Source organism: Etheostoma spectabile, chromosome 3 (genome assembly GCF_008692095.1).
Source record: "Etheostoma spectabile isolate EspeVRDwgs_2016 chromosome 3, UIUC_Espe_1.0, whole genome shotgun sequence".
NCBI classification, from domain to species: Eukaryota; Metazoa; Chordata; class Actinopteri; order Perciformes; family Percidae; genus Etheostoma; species Etheostoma spectabile.
In genome coordinates this window covers 26,105,328-26,110,231 of record NC_045735.1, presented here as the reverse complement: position 1 = coordinate 26,110,231, position 4,904 = coordinate 26,105,328, and the positions used below count along the sequence as shown (strand labels likewise).

At 38.4% G+C, this 4,904-nt stretch overlaps 2 long non-coding RNA genes across 2 annotated transcripts in view; one reads left to right on the top strand and one right to left on the bottom strand.

The window, feature by feature from the left end:
* The window catches only part of LOC116680313 (uncharacterized), a 9,322-nt gene extending 6,625 nt beyond the window's left edge, over window positions 1-2,697 (top strand). The window contains exon 3 of the long non-coding RNA XR_004329747.1: window positions 2,687-2,697. This is a non-coding gene — a long non-coding RNA (uncharacterized LOC116680313). The remainder of the gene's footprint in view (window positions 1-2,686) is intronic.
* LOC116680295 (uncharacterized) overlaps window positions 1-4,574 on the bottom strand; it is a 14,361-nt gene extending 9,787 nt beyond the window's left edge. The window contains exons 1-2 of the long non-coding RNA XR_004329739.1: window positions 4,209-4,574; window positions 4,020-4,121 (exon numbers count right to left, since the gene is read on the bottom strand). This is a non-coding gene — a long non-coding RNA (uncharacterized LOC116680295). The remainder of the gene's footprint in view (window positions 1-4,019; window positions 4,122-4,208) is intronic.
* Between the last annotated feature and the right edge of the window lie 330 nt (window positions 4,575-4,904).

Here is a 4,904-nt window from a genome sequence, read left to right as displayed (position 1 = left end):
CGCGCAGCTTAGTTTCTAGATGTAGACAGTCACAGAGGACTAACGTGAGGAAAACTCCACAACAGATAGCAGTCGGTTATACGTCGGTCTCAAGGTTTATCAGTTTACCATTAAAACGCAACATTGCGTCCCGTCTTTGTTGTTTTTCAGACAACAGCAGTGACCAGTGCTAGTCGGTGCTAGTTTGTGTCTGTTATTTTCCTCTAGGTCGCACCGGTCCACCTAATGTCCTCGCATCCGCTGCCTCTCCACAAACAAAGCAATGCTGTTTAAATTGATATGGTCTAATGTTGCGTTACATGACCCATTTCTTCTATAAAGCCGTGCCTCTGTTTGGTTCTCCTGTTACTCTCCGTGCAGCCCCGCCCCCATTCGCTCACACGTGGCTCCCAGCAACAGAGACAAAGCGGCGACAGCGCCGGTCCACACTTAATTATTATTAACACAGCTGTATATTGTTAAGCAGGAGAGGCAAACCTGTATTTGTACCAGTGTTTCCGCTGGTAACTCTGCTGTTGCGGCGGCCACGGCAAAAAATACTGAAAAAAAGTTTTTGAATGCAACAAACTTCAGTTTGTAGAATAAAATCGTGTGAGAGGGAGATCTCAATGTTGATCAAAATTATCATTATGATTATCATTTTGGCCATAAGCCTGCAGCCCTAGTGTTTGCTTGTATGTCTCACTAGTTATTCCTACTTAGAAAGCTGGTTCTTGCTAAGAATATCACCATCTTCTACAAAATGTCAGGATTACACCATGTTCATTGCAAAACAATAGTTTGCAATACTAAAAATACTGCATCCTCACAAAAGGAGCATTATTTTTTCCCTCCTACGTGGGCAGGTGTGAGAGAAGGCAATGCACAGATAAAGGACATAATTCCACAATAATAGTTGTGTCATACATATCATAAACATAATCATTGAGTGAAAAGAGTCAGGTATGTACTTGTCATATTAGGTTTTTGTGTGATGCAAATTAAACACCTGTAATCCAAATCTCTTTAGTATTTGGGGCAGGCGCAGTGTGTTCAAGGGTTCCTTGACTTTCTCTATTACATTTTACTTGAATTATTAAATACCTCTGAATATTAATCTCTTTCAGATAACAGGAAAGAATTTGAAAACTATGATTTGAAGAATTGGCCTGCGCAGAGGAAGAGGCACTAATGATTCCAGAAAAGAGGAAACCAAAGAAGAAGACCTACAAAGACTTTGAAATGGGTAGGTAATAAACTATTAAATAATTTCCATCTATCAACAGTAAATATTTTAACCCTTAGGAAGTTGTACTTAGATTTGTATTCAAAATGTAACCCCAAAGTGCAGTGAAGGAGAGATGCCACACATCCTTCCTGCTGCTGTCAGACTTTATAATTAACACTGTTCCAAGTAGACCACAGGCACCATATGTGACAATTTATCATGTGCATCAATCTACACCTTATGCAATATCAATGACTCCTCAGTGCAATACTGTGAATACCCTGTTATTAAACTTTGTCTGTATACTTCACTATTTTAACTGCTTTATTCTTGCATTTGTCATTGCACTTTCCCTTTGATGCAGTATCACTGAAAATGTCCCCACTCTGGGACTAATTAAGGATCTTATTTTAAAATGTTTTATATGTTAGTACTTTTCAGATCTCTCAATTGCCATGATGACCAAGGGGACATGTGGAAAACTGCCATATTCTTAGTCATTACTTTGCCAAAATCATCTGTGGTAAGTTTACAAAAATCTTAATTGAAAATGGGACTAGAAAGTAAAGAGAGGGCAGCATAAAATGGCACCTTTGGTATCAAAAGTGAATACTTTTTAAGTCATTGTGATAACCATGAAACCTTGATATTAGCTCTTTTAGAGAGAACGTTATTGCATATTTTATGGGACAATGTATAACATGCTATTTAAAGCTTTCATTTAGAAAGTGATCTAAATACAAATTGTCAGAATGGCGCTTTAACAGCAGTTGAGGCTAGATGGGATAAAGCTAGGGTGACAACAGTTAAGTTTAGGCACCAAAACGAGTAGTTAAGTTCAAGAAACGGATTGTGATTTGAATTAAAACGCTACAGATACGAAACGTGTTTTCCTGGGTGAATGTATAACAAATGTTATTATATTAGTCTAGATTTAGCAGGATTTTTGCGCAACTTTTGGCCGTAGCTGTATCCCTTCTACCGTGAACAGCCCACCTGTTGTGGATCTTTAACGTTATCCAAAATGAAACCGCACAAACTGAAGCTCCCCCTACTGACCAAATGGCCTTACTGTTCAATTATATTAAAAGCCTGCATTGGAGCTTCTGAGGAACATTTTGCAGAGAATGTAACTATGTTAACATCATTTGGCTTGCCATATTCTACTTAATGAAACCGGTCTTCTATTCACGTCTGCATAAAAAAAAGACTTATGTTACAATTATTACTCAAACACTTCTTAAAAGCAAAGAGAGAAACAAACTAATAATATAAAAATACTTCCATGCATTAAAAGATACATCTTTGAATAACGCAATTAACCCAAATCTTTTGTTTTTTTACTTTCCGGAGTCCGAAGCCGAGTAAGCCATCAAGGACTTCCCCGACTGGCAACAGGCTGGAGAAGAGGCTGTAGCAGAGACTGTAGCAGAGATAGCCTTTTTTAGCTACTGAAATAATTGGCATTATGATAGACAGTGGACAATATAGTGTGATAACTAGTTTTTGTTCTCCAACATGTACACACTGCTGTTGTAAATCAGGGATAGACAGCTCACAAGTGTGTAGTCAAAAGAGAGAAATTTTGTATATTTCAGTGACTCCTACAGATTAAGAAAAATAATGAATTTTCTTAATAAATAAATAAATGTTATTCTTGGCTCAATTGTTCAGTGTCTTTGGGTTCAAATAACATCATGATACCATCGGCTTCCAATAATTGATAAAGTGACGTTTTCCTAACTGATTCTGATTGGGTATCACCTGCAACACAGCCAATAAATGACCCACCAAATGAGAGAAAACATAACTTAAGCCGTTGCACACCGTTCCCAGGAAATGTGCATGCCCCAGAACCTTTGCCCAAGGGAAGGTTTACAGTGGCAGACTTAAAAAACAACACTGGTTTAGGCTTGCAATAGTGTTTTGTACAATAGCCCTTAGTATAGACCAAAGTAGGATAATTATCTCAAAATATAGCTACATAATCAACAGTTTTTTGTATTTTCTGAACAGCTTTTAATGTGTTATAGTGTGCTATTTTCTATGATAATTTGAACAAAGTTTTATGTAAATCTTTGAGTACCCTGAAAAGTGCTTCATAAATAAAATGTTTTAATTTTGTGTTACTAATTGTGTGTGATTTATCTTACTTTAGAAATCCATGTAATTTAGTAAAGATATTTCAAGTAATTTTGGGTGACCTATACTGACAAGTTCTGTTAAATGGTTTAATGCACGATCAATTGATGTCTTCCTGACAACTGTATAACATGTGTCAGGAAGATGTCCCTCACACCGCATCTGTAAGATGTATAGCATAACATGTGTCAGGAAGATGTCCCTCACACCGCATCTGTAAGATGTATAGCAGCTGTTGTGTATGATGCATGACGTGTCAGTACGATGTATACGAGTTTGCATCTGTAGGATGTCTGACATACGTTAGAACGATGTAGTGTATAAGTCGCGGAGAGAGCGGCTACATGTCGCTGAAACAGAGCAGTAACGACGTTGTGCCAGTGAGCAAACGAGCAACAAACTACATATTGCCGCCGCATTTTGATTACATTGCTGGGCACATGAATCACATTACTGTCACACCCGAATAACAATTAAACACATTGATTGAATGTCATACAAGAAAACGTATTCCAGAATCAGGCGATTTAACCCTTTAAAATGTCCATACGGCCATCAACAAAATACACCCGGGGTTTTTAATACTCAGTCTGTGGTAAGGTTACCACAACGTTGGCACGCTTTTTGGAGCTCATTTGAAATCCTCAAGGAGAATACTGTCTGTACTCACTGTTCCTCGGTAACTCAGAAAGCTGACAGTAGCGGTCTTTTCGAACCCTCTGTCCAGCGGGAAGCTCCGCAGCATCACGTAGCACCATCCGATGTACACCATCTAGAAATTCACAAACACTAATGAGCTTACTAAAGCTTAACTATAAAGTCCATATCATTACCGTTACCAATGTACATTCTCACTCACTCAAAAACGTGGCAAGCTTGGTGGGTTTTGGCACGCACAGTCTCTTCTCCCAGCTCCTGGGGGTGATAGTTACAATAGCCAGCTAAGCTCATTAGCAACCGTCCACAGGTGGCTATGGCGTTAGCTTCATTACCGTTAGCTACCGAGTGAAACAGCTACAACACACCGTTAACTCTCCCGTTTCAGCAGGGTTACACACTGACGTAAATCCTCCGATCTCTTAACTTCAATGGACAGTTATTTAACCGATGTACTGAACTTACAACCATCTCTTGGCGTTTCTTTGATAAACTAACTAGGGCTCTCAATCTGTTTTCGTTCCGTTAAATCCCGCCCCCTTAAAAGAATCCGGTAGGTTACAAAACTCCTCTCTGATTGGCTAGTAACAAATTTTACATCTGTCCGCACCCAATACAAAAGAAATGCACCCGAGAGGTTCAAGGGCCATTTAAAACTGAGGGCAATTCGTAACTCACAGAACTATGTTTTTCTACAAAGTTATTACATACCAGGGATAATTGAACCAGCTATATATTTTGTTAACAGAAAAACATATTCAGGAACAATATCTAAACACATTTAGCAGGGTGCCACATTTATACAATACATTTATTTATATATTTTATAACATAGTTGGGCTAGCACTCCATTAGCAACCATAATCCTGAACAGTTGTTTGAGTGATTTTTAAAATCA